Source organism: Herpailurus yagouaroundi, unplaced genomic scaffold, assembly GCF_014898765.1.
Source record: "Herpailurus yagouaroundi ecotype Mexico unplaced genomic scaffold, PumYag 188, whole genome shotgun sequence".
In the NCBI taxonomy this organism is placed as follows: Eukaryota; Metazoa; Chordata; class Mammalia; order Carnivora; family Felidae; genus Herpailurus; species Herpailurus yagouaroundi.
In genome coordinates this window covers 20,461,282-20,477,532 of record NW_024412419.1, presented here as the reverse complement: position 1 = coordinate 20,477,532, position 16,251 = coordinate 20,461,282, and the positions used below count along the sequence as shown (strand labels likewise).

The window sequence follows — 16,251 nt, the reverse complement described above, 5'->3', positions numbered from 1 at the left end:
AACGTTTATTTATTTTTGGGACAGAGAGAGACAGAGCATGAACGGGGGAGGGGCAGAGAGAGAGAGGGAGACACAGAATCGGAAACAGGCTCCAGGCTCCGAGCCATCAGCCCAGAGCCCGACGCGGGGCTCGAACTCACAGACGCGAGATCGTGACCTGGCTGAAGTCGGACGCTTAACCGACTGTGCCACCCAGGCGCCCCATTTTTTTTTTTTTTAATTTTTTAATTGAAATTTAGTTGACCTATAATATTAGATTAGTTTCAGGTGTACAACATAGCGATTCGACAATTACAGACATTATGAAGTGCTCATCAGGATACTGTTCTAAAGGACGTGATGCTTGAGCTGAGTGTCAAAGGGCAGGGAGCAGTCAGCCAGGGGGTCAAGGGCATTTTCGGACGTCATGGGATGTGGGGAATGGTGAGATGCGGGGTGGAGCTGGACCACGGAAGGCTGGGGTTTTATCCTCTGGCAGATGTCGGGCTTGGAGTAACATGTCCACGTTTATACCCGAGCGGGGGGGGGGGGTCCAGGGGCCTCGAGGCAGAAAGACTGGACAGAAGGAGGGGGGCAGGGAGCCTAGTCAGAAGGGGAGTGGCAGTGCGGACATGGAGGTGGGGCTAGAGGCTGGGCAGTGTCACCTGGCCAGCTGTGTGGGGGGAGGCGACAGCCACTGAGAGGGCACCGGTGGGGGGAGCCTGGGGGAGCCCTGCAGAGGCTTCCCATGGGGGACAGGACTGGAGCTGGAGGGAGGGACAGGGCCCAGCATGATGGATTAGAAGGGCCGGCACATTTTCTTCCGTAGCTGGTAGCAACTTCTGTAGACTTTTCGGAGGGAAGTAACTGGGGGCTACTGATGTTTGAGGGCCTGAGCCGGACCTTGCTCTTCCCAGGAGCCCCTTCAGAAGATGAGCCTTAACGCCTAGGCTCTGTCCCCGGGCTCCCTGGCTGCAGGGCCCCGGGGTGAGTCCCTTCACCCTGGAAAATGGTACGCGAATTGCAGAGTTGGCATCCACCCTTCCCTTTAAGGCAGGGCTGCCGAGATAGGTGGGGATAAGCGGGGGACAGCAGTTTGGAGAAGCAAACAAGAAACAAACAAAAACCATTTCTCTAAGATAGAAATGAATCTGCCTGTCGCAGGAAGGGCCATTTCCAAAGACCTTCCAGCAAAATGACGTGAGCTGAGTTAGCACCACCGAGACGAGAGGCAGCGTGGCATCGTGCCAGGGCCAGCAGACCCGGTGCTGGACAGACAGGGGTCTCAGCTTGGCCCTGCCACCTCCTAGCCGCGTGCTTGGGCAGATCACTCCATGCTTCTCATGGAGTTTGCCATCTGCAAAGTGGAGACAACCTCACAGGCTTGTGTTTGCTTGTTTGAAACGCTGCTTCTTGCGCTAACCCTGGATGTTTGATGTCACTCGTCACACATTTTATGTCACTCGTCTTTTAAAAGAATCCTTATGCAGTTGGCCTCACAGGTGTTCGAGAATTAACATTCAGCTGCGCGTGTTCCCTTCTGGTGCTGTGGAGGCACACACGTGCGCACCCCTTCCTTCCCTCTCTCAGCGGCTGAGTTACTTCTTGCGCTTTGCCTCCAGGAGGCCCGTGTCACCTGCCCGCAGTCAGTTTTGAGGAGTTCCCTGTCCTGGGAAGGTCCACGTATCACGTTCCATTGACTCTCCTGTTTCTCGAGTCTGGGTCGCCCCACTGTATTTGAAGAGCGTCTAGTGGGCTAAGTGGGAACCAGGGGAGTCGGTTCCTTTTCTCTTTAACAAAGAGGGGGCAGGACTGTCCACGGCCGTGTGGACAAGAGAGGGAGAAGCTCCGCACCGTGCGGGGCCTGGGCAGTGGCTGGCTCAGTGTGCCAGGAGGAGGGGTGTAGGGCCCTGGCGGGGTCTGCAAGGTGAGCTTGGGGTGGCCTTGTCTGGACAGCGAGGCCAGCTGCCTCGTGAGTGGCCACGCCATGGTGACCATTGGCTGTATCGTGGCCCCTGTGACATGTAGCCACGGCCGCGGGGAGACCTCGGAAGGTCAGCCTTCTGGTGGAGGCTCTGGCGGGAAGATGGCGTCTCGGCTGGGCTCCCGTGGTGGTGATGTTGGCGGGAAGGCCTGGGCCAGAGTCAGGCTGGCTCTGGCTGGGGCAAGAGGTTGGGGTGGGGACCACGATCGACTTCAGAGTGGAAAGCAATGTTTCTTTGGTTTGTACAGACCTGTGCTTGCACCCTGGCAGAGGGATGGCCCTCTGGAAGCTGGGCATATATGGACGGAGGGTGTGGTGGTGTAATCAAATGAAACATACAGCATAATTCATCTGGCATGCCCTTAATGGTATGCATAATTGTGCTGCATGGTAATTAGGTGTAAATGGTAAGCAGTTCACATAAATGTTTTTGTAATTGGTATTAATTTTGCAGAGGCAAACTTAAGTGTATGCGGTTTTCTCTTCTTGCTCGGTTAGTTTTCTAGCACAGGCAATTCCTAGCTCTTGGAGGAATTCTATTGCAAATGTTTGTTTATCGGGCAATGTTTTGTGTTTTCTATCAGAACAATGTTATGAATGGTTATGAGGTTCCCAAGCTGGTTTCCAAATGCCTCTTTGGCCCATACAGTAGGTGAAATGTGTGATGCATGTGCAGGGGGCGCCTGGAGCGTGAGGAGAGAGAGAGAGTGAGTGTGTGTGTGTGTGTGTGTGTGTGTGTGTGTGTACATACGTGTCTGTCTATATATGTGTGTCTCAGCATGTCAGTGTGTGTCTGTATCCGTCTGTGTGTGTGTGGAGGGGTGAGTGTCTGTGTGTGTCTGTGCACACACGCATCTGTCTGTATCTGTGTGTGCACATGCATGTGTATCTGTGTACCCGTGTCTGTGCGCACACGCGTGTATATCTGTGTGTGTGTGTGCATGCATCTGTCCTTGTATACATGCCCATGTGTGCACACATGCACCTGTCTGTGTGTATCTGTGCGCACACACACGTGTGTGTGTGTGTGTGTGTGTGTGTGTGTGTGTGGCCATGATGATGGATTCGGGGCTCTGGTGAAGAGGTTGCCCATACTTGTGGCCAGGGGCCTTGGACTGGGGGATTAGGGGCAGACGAGGGCTTTAGCTGGGAGAGATGACTCTGGGTCAGGCCACCTTGAGTGACAGGCACTTGTAGATGTGATCTTAAGCCAGAGTCTAGGTTTTCTAAGGACACTTCACTGGCCTTTTGCCCTGATTAATCACATAATACTTTTTAAAAGACTTAACATTTATTTAGTGCCTACTGTGTCCCAGGCATTGGCTAAAAGCTTGACTTGGATTCTCTCATATCCTTTTTTGTTTGTTTATTTTTGAGACAGAGACAGAGTGTGAGCAGGGCAGGGGCAGAGAGAGAAGGAGACACAGAAACTGAAGCAGGCTCCAGGCTCTGAGCTGTCAGCACAGAGCCCGAACCAGGGCTTGAACTCACAAACTGTGAGATCGTGACCTGAGCCGAAGTCAGATGCTTGACCAACTGAGCCACCCAGGCGCCCTGGATTCTCTCATATCTTAAAATAGGGGCTCCTATTCACTCCACTGCAGAGACCAGACACCGAAGCCTGTGTCCCTGACTGGCAGGGCCAGGGTTTGAGGTGGAGTCTGGCTGAGCCTCCCTAGGGCTGAAGTTGGGTGTGGGGGGGGGGCAGTGAGAGGCCCCAGGGCTGCTGCCAGGGGCTAGTGACTCCGAAAAGCATTGCCCAGAATCTGGAGCTCTACTTCCTCCCCTCGACCCCCTTCACAAAACGTTTGGTTTTGGTTGGGGCAGAGGGTGAGGAGAAAGCAAACCAGGGACAAGTGAGTAGTTCATGTAGCAACGGGTGGAGAGGAGCTGTGCCCCGATAGCAGCTCCCAGGCCCTGAAGACCTTTTCAGGGACATCTTAATTGTGGCCTGGAAGGGGGTCAGCTGGGTGGTCACTTGATTTCGGAGAAGGGTGAGAAAGCGTGAGTGGAAGAAGCATGTGCGTAGATGGTGGGGAGAGAGTGGCAACAGGCCATGTGGGGACTCAGCCTCCAAGGGCCCGGAGGGGTGTGGGAGGCCATCCCCCCTTGCTTCCTGTGGTTCACTGACACCCTGACCTAGGACCCTCATGACCCCCTTCACCCTGTGCATCTGGGGGCCAGTGGGGCCTGCAAACCCCACAGCAGGTGTATGTTCTGGCCTGGGAAAGGTGGTACAGGAAGCCAGGAGCTCCCGCAGAGGGCCTTACTGTGGGCAGAGTCCCTTGGGGGGCTCTGCTAAGCGACCCCTGGAATGGGGCTTGTGGGGGGTCACTCGGGGCACCGCAGCACTGTGCTGGGGATGTTGCAGCTGCCTGGGAGTGATTTCACACAGTCCTCTTTGCCTCAAGGGTCACCCGGAACAGGGAGGAGGGGGGAGGCAGCTGTGAGCTGTCTGGGGGGACAGCAAGGTGCAAGACATGAACTCTGACCTCCTCTGTTTGGGAAAGCAGACACACGCATATACACATGAAAAGCGAAATGACCACGTGACAGACACTGATTAAAGACCACTGGATGGGTGGTCGAGGAGAAGCAGTGGGCATGGGGGTGCTGAGGGAAGGGGGGGGAGGGGACTCCCTCAGAGGAGAGGACGGGGTGGGTGTAGTCACAGGTGTGGGAACGGAGGGTGTGAGCTGGGGGACAGTGACCGGCCCTGGAATGATGGGGTCGGCTGGGAAGGTGGGGGGTGAGGCCACGCTGTGGTGAGCCATCCGTGTAGGTCTGGACCAGAGTTCAGATTTTACTGTGCGTGAAAATCATAGGCCCAATGGAGTTTTAAAAAAAATAACGGCTGTATTGAGATATGATTCACATACCATACAATCCACCCGTTTAACGTGTGCAATGCGATGGTTTTTAGTACATTCACAGAGTTGTGCGACCATCACCACAGGCAATCTCAGAACGTTTTCATCAGGCATCATAGGTTTTGATGGAGGAGGCCACGTGCTGTGGAAAATCTTTGCTGAGAGGCCGGGGTGGGCGGTAGATATGCAAGAGGCAGGGAGCCCCGTCGTAGAACATCCACCAAGGTCGAGACCTGTGGCACAAAGGGCCCGGAGGGCAGAGGTGGAGGATAGAGGCCCGAGGACAGGATCAGGTGCCGGGTGGACTGAGGAGGAAGGGGGACCTCGGTTCCCTTCAGGCTTTGGGGCGTCGGCGGCCGAGGGGGGGGTGGTGCCACTACCGTGTAGGGAGAGAAGCCAGAGGAAACATGAGGCATCTGGGTCTAGAAGAGTGGGATTTTAGGTGGTTGCAAACCAGCCATGTGGAGATGTCCAGAAAGTGGGGGTCTGTACTGACCCCGGTGCCTGAGCGTCTCCGCAGAGGGGACCGCGTGCCCCACGGGGGTGCCCGCTGTGCAGTAGTAGCTGCCCCCCGAGACAGAGCAGAGGGGCCCGAGGGGTGGGAGAGTCAAGGGCATGGAGCCAGGGGGAGGCATGGGCAGGACTGAGAGCCAGAGAATCGACTGGCTTGGAAGCTTCCAGAAGTAGGGTGTCTTGTGGCTCAGTAGTGGCACTCAGCAAACGGTGGCCGATCGAGTGCTTGAAGCAGGGTAACGGTTAGCTGGCGAGGAGGCTGAATTGAACTCAAGGACCACGAGGATGGAAAATGGTCCTTTGAGGCTGTGGGTGACCGTATCAGAGTCCATTCAGAAGACAAAAAGCACATCGTGATCTGAACAGGAAAAGTTTTACTATCAAGACGTGTTAACTACAATTGGGGTTGGGAGTAGTGAGAGACCGGCCGGTGAGACGTAAAGCGAACTACAGAGAATATAGAAATTGCACGTGTGAGACCAGCCACTTCCCCGGGGGTCACCATGGAGCGCCCGGGGAAGAGGCCCACGCTGGGGCCGATATCCCGACCTGGATGGAGAGGGCACGGCTGTGGCTCCCTGGATGACAGGGAGCTGACTGTGGAGACACGTTGGAAGACCTTGCTGGAGACTTGCCCCTGGAACTCACCGGAAGCCATCCTTTGGGTCCCAAGGAAAGCTATGCATGGGTCACACTGACACTAAACTACCCAAGGGGAATGTCGGGTGGAGCTGTTGGCTGCTGCCGGCTGTTAGGGACTCCCCAGACCAGGCGCTTCAGAAGCCCCCTCGCTGCAGGAGCCGGGGCCTGGGAAGTTGTGTACAGAGCTCCGGGAGAGCACCCCAGGTCTAGGAAAGAAGACTCCCTTTTCTTCAGTGTCCCTCCAGTACCCTCTGGTGGCAGAGTCTAACGCCGTGCCTGCTGGCAGAGGAGAAACACTTCAAGGGCCTGGTTCCATTTTCACCGAGCAGGAAGTGAAGGATGAATAAATCGCTAACTGGCAGTCTATCTACCCCTTTGGCCGCACAACTGCATTTGCACCTTTCACACCTATTTGGGCTCCCCTACAAGTACAATCGAAGCCATGTTTCTACCTCGCAAGACACAGCAAGCAATTCTTCTCACCCTTTTCCCCGAAGAGTCCCACTAAGCACTGGATCAGCCACTGTCTACGTGAATAGCTTCTCAAGTTCAGTCACAGTGCCACTGACTATTCTGTTACCTAAAGACTAAAGTATAGGGGAGGCTGGCTGGCTCAGTCGGTGGAGCATGTGACTCTTGATCACAGGGTTGTGAGTTCAAGCCCCACGTTGGGTGTAGCGATTACTTAAAAATAAAATCTTTTTTTTTTTTTAAAGACTAAAGTATAAATTTAACTTCCAACAGCTTGTATATGAAATAATGGGAAGAAGGAGGAAAAAGAAGAAAAACGGTTACCATGTACAAATAAACACGTATATGTATCAAGTAAATAGAAAGTACACAAAACTACTACTGTTTTCATTTCTGTGTTTGTTCCCAAGGCCACGTTTGATGTCTGGCTCCTTTCTCCCGTTATACACCCTAGATTTCCTCTGTGCTCTACTGGAATGTCAGCAGGCCAGGCTTCTTTTACCTGGTGCAGTGGCCCGAACCTTGATTCTCGAAGGATCCGAATCCCTCGTTGGTCTGTCTTTTATGTTGTTGTTATTGTTACTCTAGTTTTTCCATTAACCCTAACTTTGGGGCTTGGAAGTTCTAAGAGGTGACTGAGAGAATCCTCTGGATTCCGGATGTGGTCTTCCTTGTCTCTGTTACGAACCAGCAACTCAGTGGTGTGGGAACTAGGATCGATCACGCAAGCCAGTGGAGTAACTCTTTTTTTGGGGCTCTTGGTTCAGTGGCGCAGGGGTCCAAAAAAAGCCAGGCTGTGGACTTACTTTCCAGTGGAACCATGGTGGTGTCCCCTTCGGGGATTATGACGTTCCGCACTCCTAGACGGTTTCAGAGACAGGAGGTAGGGGCCGCAGGCAGGGGTCAACAGGGAGTAAGTGAAGAGGTCCCGGAGCTGGCAGGTGTGGACCATGGGCTACCTCCAGGGGAGGACAGGACCGGACCCACGCTCACGGCTGCTCAGACAGCAGGCCCTGCCAGGGCCCACGTGGCTGATTCTCATGTGGACCCTCAGCCTGGCCACCCTGGCTCTCTGATCCAAGGCCCCGGACGCCCATCTGACTGCTCCAGCACCCATGGCTCCCCACAAGTCGGGCATCTCCTGACCTGTCACACTCAGAATTGCGTGCTCCTTAACGGAAGTCTGTACTGGTTCTTTTTAATGCCCAAGGACAACTTCGGCTCCTTACCAGCATCTATTTTGGGTATAAATCTTTTTTTTCCCTCCTTGCTTTCGGGTCTGTGTCATGGTAACCATTAGTATGAGCACAGGAGTCTGATTCAACTCATCTCTGCCGGTGTTGCCACCATCGTGGCAGCAGGTTTGGCGTGATCATAAATGCTCACACTGGTGGTGCCCTGGCCTCGAGGATAGTGTGACAACCACAGGTCATCTTGTTGTGACTCCAGAGCCAGACAGATGGGCTTTGAAGTGGCAACAGGATGGCAGGACTGTTGGCCTGTTGCCAATGGCTTTTGGTATTCTCTGTGCAGCTGGTGGTTTGGATGGGAGGGATGTTTCTGGAAGCCAGAGGAATGGTATGATGATGTGCATCTCACTCACGCTGAGAGGGAATGAGCAGTCCAAAGGAGACCCCCCCCCCCCGCCCCCCATCCAGCTCAGTCTTGTGACCGAGAGAGGCTGTGGTAGGGGGAAAGTCTTGGCAGATAGACATCTCTGTCTCGGAGGCCCTGATCGCTCCCCTCAGCCTCCTACCGGCCCCCAGTTTACTAGGCCCGGAGCTTATCGCCACCCTGGCAGATGATTAGGTGGCGAGGGGCACACGATTACTCTCCTGCCTTCGGTCATCCACCAGGTGCATTTGTAGCTTCCGCCCAAGCTCCAGTAGGAAATTCAGCTATGACGCTGTTATCTCTGGGCTGGTGCCACACCAGGGGCGTAGACAGATGATGTGCGGTGTAGGCTCAGCGTGTTCATCCGTGACCAAGTGCTGCCATGTTTGTAAGGACCCTGGAGTTAGATGGACCTGGCTTCATAATCCTGCCCTGGAACTTTCTACCTGTGCTCCCTTGGAGAGGTACTAAACCTCTCAGCCTCAGGTTTTCCTTCTGTAAGACGGGAATAACAAGAGAACCATTTCATACATTTCACAGGATCGTTGCAAGGATGAAATGGGACCATACGAGTCTCTTAGCAAGTGCCGAGCACATGGTAGGTACCCAGTAAATAGCTGAATGAATGATTGACGCGTTGGGCAGAGCCCGGGCTACTATGATTAGAAAGTTGTTTACCACCACGCCGACTCCTGCCCTCCCCGCAGACAGGCCTCACCAGGAAAGGGAGGCTAACTGGAAACTTTGCTTTCAGACCAATCTGTGCCCAAAGTTAATATGTCTGCAACAGCCACATGTTAATTGTAAGAGGACATGATGAAGTGGAAAACTCTGGACTTCAGGGTGGGACAGACGTGGATGTGAATCCAGCTCCACCACTTAATAATGACCTTGGGCAGCTTTCTTAACCTTTCGATACCGCACGTTTCTCGTCTGGAAAACGGGGAGGGGGGAGGGGAGACTCCCCACTTCAAAAGGTCGGAGTGAGGCGTGAGGATGAACAAGATGTTGCGGTTGTAAAGCTCTATTCACAGGGGCTGGCACGTCGTGGGAGCTTCGTGAGTACAAGCTCCTGTTTGAGTGACGTCCGCTCACGGGCACTCGGGGGATTTCAAGAAAGGAGAGAAAACCGTGGGCTGGATTAGTCAGGGACTAACAGTTGTTTAAATGTACTGAGGATTTTCTTTGTGCCAGGCACCCTTGTAAGCATGTTCAATGAATTTCGTTTGAATTCTCACAACAACCCTGTGAAGTGGCTCCTATTATTACCCCATTTTACAGCTGAGAAAACTGAGGCCGCGGGCCATGGTTTTGCCCCAGGTCACACAGCTGATAGAGTAAGCAGGTCAGGATTTGAACCCTAGCAGGAAGAAGCCCTTTAGGAGGCTGAGATTAGCATATGAGTCAGGACTGTCAGCCGCACGGCACAGACTCACTCACACCCAAGCAGGAAAGGCTTCCATTACTGCGAGTTTCAGAGATGCCCTGCCTCCAGGTACAGCTAGATTCTCGGGGGCCTAGACAATGACCTCAGTGTGCCATCCCTCTGTCTTCAGCTCTTTGTTCTCAGGCAAGCCCTCCCCCGCAGGCAGCCGCTCCTGACTCACATCCTACCCTGTAGCCTTTCCATTGCACCACCACGGTCCCTGGAGGCCTCCGGTTGGCCACGCCTGGTCACGCCTGGTCACGTGCTCACTCTGCCTGGGGTGAGTTGTGGGGTCAGGACAAATACGCCCCAAGCCCCCTGGTGGGGAGGGGTAGATAGCTGGAAACAAGCAAAGTCCACAAGGGGAAAAGTAGACTTTAGACGGAGGGGGAGGAAGGGCCTGCTCCAGAGATGGTCTATGTTTTTCAGCGATGCAGATCGAGCACTTGCGATGGAGTGGAGTGGGCTCTTACGATGATGACATCAAGATTGTGTTGTTTTTTTAATTTTTAAAAAATTTTTGTTTATCTTTGAGAGAGAGAGCGTGAGCAGGGGAGGGGCAGAGAGAGAAGGAGACACAGAATCCAGAGCAGCTCCAGGCTCTGAGCTGTCAGCACAGAGCCCGACAGGGGGCTTGAACCCACCAACCGTGAGATCGTGACCTGAGCCGAAGTCGGAAGCTCAACCACTGAGCCACCCAGGCGCCCCGGGATTGTTTTTGATGGAGAAAGGATTTAGGTTTGGGGCAATTCTGGTTTTGTTCCTGGAAGAGAATCGTTCTGCGCAGGCTCTTGTTGAGGTGACATAGCGGGGTGACGGTCTCAGTGCTGGTGGGCGCAAACCTGGAGGGGAGACTTGGGGTGATGAGCTGGGGAGGTGCTGATGGGGTTGGGGTTGGTGAGGAAGGTGGGGATGGTGCCGGGGACGGTGTGGTGGCAGGCTGGAGGCGGGGGGTGGGGGGCAGGTGACGTGGCAGGGATGGCTCAACTGTGGGTGTTCGGCTGAGGTGGGCTGTTGAATGAGCTGGTGTTGCGGTTAGGGACGTGGGCAGCCATGGCGAGCACAGATGCACTTTGGGAGGAATGGAAGGGACTTGCAGCACCCTGGGCAGGGGCTGTGCTTGGTGGAAGTGATGTACGGGGAGGGATTAGACACGTTCGGTGAGGGGTGGGGTGGGGGAGCAGGGAGGGAGGCACCCCTTTTATAGCTGGTGATGGAACTGTGTGTGGGCGTGAGGCACTGGTCATGGTCATGCTGTGGGAAGTGATGGTTTCACAGAGCAGCAAGGTAGAAGGGCTTAGACGCACTCGTAGAGGAGGATAGAAGCCAACGCCAACCAGTGGTTGAAGTTGGGAGGTAAGCCCTCTTGCCCTTCCCTATTCCCTCTTTAAAATAATTGTGTTAATGTTTATGTATTTTTGAGAGAGAGAGACAGACAGAATGCAAGCGGGGGAGGGGCAGAGAGAGAGGGAGACACAGAATCCGAAGCAGGCTCCAGGCTCCGAGCTGGCAGCGCAGAGCCCGATGCGGGGCTTGAACCCCCAAACCGTGAGATCATGACCTGAGCTGAAGCTGACGCTTAACCGCCTGGTTAACCCAGGCACCCCATAACATTCCTGTCTTATTTCCTCACAGCAGTACATACGCATCACGTAAGAAGTCAAGACCAACATCACTTCACCAAAGAGACCCTCCCACCCTCTCCTTCTCAGAGGTGACCACTTTTAGCTGTTTCTTCTAGCAATTTTGCATCTCACATTTCTGAGGCATGTGCATATTTTTGATTCTTCCATTTTAGACATTTCCCAATGATTTCCTATTTAGTAAGTAGGCATGCAGCTCCCTTACACGGCCAGCCTTTCTGCTCCTAAATAGTTCTCGTGGTAGGGCATACTATTAACAGTGCTCTTTCAAAAATGTTTTATGCACATATGAATGTATGCGTGTGTATACGTGTCATAGGCAGGATATTGCCACGTCCCCACCCCCACCAAGAGGGACGCATCCTAATCCCCTGAACCTGTGGATATGTTACCTTATGTAACAAAAGGGACTTTGCCGGCAGGTCTGATTAAGTTAAAGATCTTGAGATGGGGAGATCATCCTACATTCTCTGGGTGGGTCTAGGGTAATCGACAGGGTCCCTAGAAATGAAAGACAGAGGTGGGAGAGGCAGAGGAGATGTGATTCTGGAAGCGGAGTCAGAGTAATGCGGTAAGAGAGAGCCTGGCCGTTGCTGGCTCTGACGATGGAAGGGACCATGAGCCAAGGAATGTGAGTAGCCTGTAGGAGTCGAAAAAGTCGAGGGAATGGATTCTCCCTAGAGCCTCCAGAGAGGGGAGTGCAGCCCTACCAACATCTTGATTTTCAGTCCAGTGACAAGAACCATTTTGAACTTTTGTCTCCCAGAACTGCAACATGACACATTTGTGTTGTTTTAAGTCATTAATTTTGGGGGTGCCTGGGTGGCGCAGTCGGTTAAGCGTCCGACTTCAGCCAGGTCACGATCTCGCGGTTCGTGAGTTCGAGCCCCGCGTCGGGCTCTGGGCTGATGGCTCGGAGCCTGGAGCCTGTTTCCGATTCTGTGTCTCCCTCTCTATCTGCCCTTCCCCCGTTCATGCTCTGTCTCTCTCTGTCCCAAAAAATAAATAAATGTTGAAAAAAAAAATTAAAAATAAAAAAAAAATAAAAAAAAAACTATCATTTAAAAAAAAAATAAGTCATTAATTTTGTGGTGACTGGTAACAGCAGCAACAGGAAATGCATATATATATATACACACACACACACACATATATATATATACACACACACATATGTATACATACCCACATGCATTACATAGGTGTGTATACACACACACATATTTGTTAAATCAACTAATGCGTCTGTATTCACAGCTAAGCCTTACAGTCTACTGCAATCATTTTCTTTTTTTTTTTTTTCCACTGAAGTTAACAATGATCTGGTTTCTGCATCTGCCTTATTTTCTTTGTACCTTTTGCTAGTTGCTGCCTCACCTTCTAATAGCTGTTGGTGTGGCTTTCCATAGGGCAGTCACATCAAATATTACATGTTCCAGACCCAGTTTTGCAGTTCTTGCTGGAAAATCCTTTCCAGTTCTGGCTGTGTGGCACGTTGTGGCTGCCATTCTGTGGCTTCCTTTTGTGGTCCTCCGTGGCATTCCCTCTGCCTTCTTTCGGGTCGAAGTTCCTGTTTCCTGGATCTCGCCTTCTTCCTCTTGTCTGGTTTACTGCCCCTTTTTGGAGCACATCGTCCAGGACAGATACCTGTCAATATCCGAATCCGTTCAGTTCCTGAGTTCAGATGGCAGAGTGGGAACAGGGAGTGACACCCGTAGTCTTGTCGGCTTAAAAAGACCCTTTGATGGTCAAGGGCATGGCAATGACAGCAGTCAACAGGCCTGAGGCTTAGGTGACGCTGCTTTGATCCGAACAGTGACCCTCGATGGCTTCACCTGGCCTGTTTCCACCTCAATCCCGGAGATCCCCTTCCCTTGTCTCGTGTGTCTTAGAGGACATCTTCCTGTGTTCCTGAGAAAGGAGCGTCTGGAAAATATATTCTTCTATCACACGTAAATGATGACGAGGCTGCGTAAAGAATTCTAACGGGAGAATTATTTTAAGAATTCCAAAGGTATTGGTCCTTTGTCTTCTTGCTTTCCACATTACCGTTGAGCGATCCGAAGCCATTCTGCTTCCTGGACCTTTATATGTCCACTTTTTCTCCTGGTCTGCAAGATCCTCTCTTGATGTCAGTGTTCTGAGATTTCACGGTGACGTGCCTTGTGGTGGGTCTTTTCAACCAGGTCACTCATGTCTCGGCTCTGGGAAATTCCCTTGAATTATTTCATTGGTAATTTTCTCCCGTTGTTGTTTTTTTTGTTTTTCTGTAATGCCTGCTTTTCAGATGAAACTTCCAGACCAGTTCTCAAGCTCTCTTTCCCGTCCTCTCCTATTTCCGTTTTTCTCTTTGGAGTACCTTTGTGTTGAGTTCTGCATCTTGCTAGCATGACTTGTACCTTCGGCAAACCTGTTTTGTTCTCTGAGTGTTCTCTTCAAATCGCGCCACGTTCTTGTCTCATGAACGCGGCGTCTGATCTGGGCCTGAAGTCTGGGTTTTCCAAGTTGTGGTTTGGTTTGGGTTTCTGCGTTCTCGTCTCTGTCTTCCAAGTCAGAGGCTTCCCTCTGACGTCTACTGGTCCATGATGGTCCTTTACAGGATTAAGCACGGGGGACGAACAAGTGGATTAGAAGACCTGTGCATGATGCTGGGGCTTGTTGTGCGGCAGACCCACCTGGTTGACCTAAACAAGCCATTTGGACACCGTTTGGCTTCTGGTGGCAGCATCTATGTCCGCAGGCCTATCCCCTCCGACTAATGAGATTCTCCAGAGAAGGCGAGGGTCGGGCTGCCAGGGTTCTGGGAGCCCAGTGGGGAAAAGCTGGGGGCACTCGACGTCAGCGTTTAAAATAATCTTCATCTCCCAGATTTTGATATATTACCTTTGCTCTCAGCTGCACCAGTCAACTCTCTGTGCAGAGACCCCTCTGTTCTGTGCTCTCCAGAGAGTAAACCTTCGGACTCCACGGGGACAGGACCTAGGGCTTTTACTTCTTTCCTCCAGTCTTCTTCATTTTCCCTTGTCCGTCCCCCTCACCCCTGGTCTGGGAGATATCTGGTGCTACTGTCTCAAGTGTCTTTTGAGGATTCTTGTCATAAAGCAGGTCTGATCTGATTTGATTTGAGGTTGATTTGAAATCAGTTTTGTCTGAAATTTGGCAATCACAAAGCTGCTTTCCAGACCCCAAAATGTCGCGGGGGTGGGGGTGTCTCCTCTCTGTTCGGCCCCAGCCTGTGACTGTACGTCTTGAGAAACAAAACAAAAAAAATTTTTTACCAACTTGGATTTAGACGGTGGTGAAATTTGGTGTGTGTATTCAAAATCCCTGTCCTTTTTCCACAGCGGGTTTGGAATTGAAGAGTGATAATGGTGACTGTGTAGGTTGTGATACCCAGACATTTTTCTGATGGGATTCCTTAAGCATTTAAAAAAAATTTTTTTTTTAACGTTTATTTATTTTTGAGACAGAGAGAGACAGAGCATGAACGGGCGAGGGGCAGAGAGAGAGGGAGACACAGAATCAGAAGCAGGCTCCAGGCTCTGAGCCATCAGCCCAGAGCCCGACGCGGGGCTCAAACTCATGGACTGTGAGATTGTGACCCGAGCTGAAGTCGGACGCTTAACCGACTGCGCCACCCAGGCGCCCCTCCTTAAGCATTTTTTAAAGATGTTGCTATACACATTATTTACGGCCACTGTGGACATTTAGAAGTGTAAAGAAGGAAATAAAAGCTGCTTGTCCTTGGTGGTAGGGTTCCTGGCATGGATTTTTCTTTGGTGGTGGTTTTTGTGGCACAGCCCTTGGCACCGGTGAGAAGGAGGCTTCGGCACCAGGAGCAGCAGAGAGCCGTGCTTGGTGAAGGACCGTCGCCGTGGTGGACACATGCCGCTGGGTTGGGACCGGGGGCCCAGGAGCTGGCTGCTCCTCTCAGCAGGGCTGCTTGAGAGAAGGAAGCTTCCAAGGGCAGGTGGGAAGCGCCGTGTCGAGTCCTGGAGCTTGGCCACCGCCGTGGGCCCCCTGGGCTGTGCGGTGCGTGGCCTGCCTGACCATATGCCGGATGGTTTTAGATGATGCTGGGTGATTCTGAGGAGCACTTTCTGACAGATCTGTTCCATTGAGTAACACAAAGGAACCTACAGACTGACCCAGGTCAGCTGAGTTTGCGGTGAGTTTGTGCGTGCAGCTCAGATACCAGGGGGATATGGGGAGGAAGGGGAGGAGGAAAGAGGTTTCCTTTCCTTTCCGGGGTGTCTGTCCTCAGGGTCAATGCCTTGTGATGTTCCGCTTTTCCCTCCTACTTCCTACTCTTTTCAATGGCAACCAGAGGTTCTCTGAAAGTGGTTTTTTTTTTTTTTTTTTTTTTCTTGCAGAAGATCCCTGGGTGTTTCTGGGCCTCAGGGCAGTGTTGAGACAAACATCTGGTGGAGGGTTATCTGCCTCTTACTTACTTTGTGCCTGGGTCTTCACCGACTCCATTCTGGGGCTCTGGGGCTCCTGAAGTTGTCCCAGCCTTGTCTGCGTCTCCCCTTTGCCCTTGGAGCCTCCAGTAGCTTGGCCGGGAGGGGCTAGAAGACCCCTTGTAGATGACGGAGTCTACTTCGACCATTTCACGGTTGAGGAAACTAAGGGTGGGAAGCCCGAGTCAGGACTAGAACCCACATCTGCTGACTCTGGGTTCAATATTCTTTCCAACTAGATAACTCCCTTATCCTTTTGAAGGTTTTGATGTGGTTGGGGGGTGGTGGTGGTGGGAAGGCCATTGGGCATGTTTGTGCTAACAAACGGGGTGTGGGTTTGAGGGGGAATGACTGGCTGATAATGGAGGGAAGCTTTATGGAGCTCTGGGTTGGACCAGTTCTCGAATGGGCTCTCAAGAGTTGTTTCTGTGGGGTGGTATAAGCTGGGGGACAAAGCTTCATAGGCAGTCCCCCCAGAGCTTTAGTGAGAGAGATCTGGATTCAAGTTTCTGCTTTGACTCTAGAATATGGACAAATCCTAACCTTTTTGAACATTAGGTTCCACTGTAAACGTGGGATAGTAATAGTACTAGAAGCTCCCCGAAGGAAGGAAGGAAGGAAGGAAGGAAGGAAGGAAGGAAGGAAGGAA

At 52.3% G+C, this 16,251-nt stretch overlaps 1 protein-coding gene across 2 annotated transcripts in view; it reads left to right on the top strand.

The window, feature by feature from the left end:
- The window catches only part of DNMT3A (DNA methyltransferase 3 alpha), a 100,278-nt gene that overhangs the window by 10,373 nt on the left and 73,654 nt on the right, over positions 1-16,251 (top strand). The window contains exon 1 of one of the 2 annotated variants that reach the window (XM_040496225.1): positions 15,286-15,310. The exons of the other annotated variant lie outside the window; for it this stretch is intronic. The gene's annotated coding sequence lies outside the window, so the exon portion shown is untranslated. Of the gene's footprint in view, positions 1-15,285; positions 15,311-16,251 lie in introns of those variants that run through there. 2 annotated transcript variants of the gene reach the window in all.